The sequence below is a fragment of the Echinops telfairi genome, unplaced genomic scaffold (genome assembly GCF_000313985.2).
Source record: "Echinops telfairi isolate 266 unplaced genomic scaffold, ASM31398v2 ScPeMD7_31;HRSCAF=116, whole genome shotgun sequence".
In the NCBI taxonomy this organism is placed as follows: domain Eukaryota; kingdom Metazoa; phylum Chordata; class Mammalia; order Afrosoricida; family Tenrecidae; genus Echinops; species Echinops telfairi.
Genome location: NW_022103928.1, coordinates 18,827,451 through 18,828,424, shown reverse-complemented (window position 1 = coordinate 18,828,424; position 974 = coordinate 18,827,451).

Below are 974 nucleotides of genomic sequence, written 5' to 3'. Positions count from 1 at the left end.
GACAAGCCTGCTGACTGTGAGGCTAGCAGCCAAACACCAAATCGCCATGCCGACAAGACTCCAGGTAGAAGGTCTCTATCCCGTACGCAGGAGCTTGGGTGACGGTGTGAACGTCACGTTCACTGCTGACCTCCAGGTCGGCAGTCCCACCTCACCGCCCAGAGGAGAAGGGAAGAAGACGAGGCTTTCTGCTCCTCGGAATATCACAGCTTTAGAACCCCACAGGAGCCGCTCTAGCCTGTCATTCGATCGTTGAGTCAGAATGGACTCAAAGCTGTTTGTTGGGGGCTGTGTGCTTTGTTGTCTGAGGCACCAGCCACTTGATGGCATGAGTGGGGTTTTGGCGTATAACACGAAGGTAGTGAAGTGCTGCGCTGCCAACTGGGAAGTTGGCTAGTGGAACCCACCCCACCCAGCGCTGTGGGAGAGAGAGAAACGGTTTAGTGATCTGCTTCCATAAAGATTCCAGCCTGGAAACCCTCTTCGGTCACTATGAGTCCAGATGGACTCAGCGCCATCAGTTTCTGGTACAGCCCTAAGCACTGGGGAGCCAACAGTGAACAAACAGCCCCAAAGTCTGTGTCCTCGGGGAACTGACACTCTGGTGAGGTGAGGTGTGGGAGGGGGGAACCAGAGCTAGGCAATAAAAAGTAATCCAGGATAAGGCTTCCTGTCATCACGTCATTTCTGGCCCATAGTGAGGAAAACAGGGCTAAGAGTACAGGCATCTGAACTGCCTTCAGGGGAGGAAAGCACAGTAGACATCATGATTGCTCCAAAAATGACAATGAGGACCGTTTTGTCTGCTTGTCCTACTGAAAGTTCTGTAGTGGGGGCTGGCCGGTGAATCACCATCTGCAAACTAATCTGGAAATTGTATAAACTTAATGAATAGTTTTATAATAAAGAATGAAAATACTCATGAAACATAACCTCAATACTTTCCCAGTGAAAGAGACTTTCTGTCCGCCACA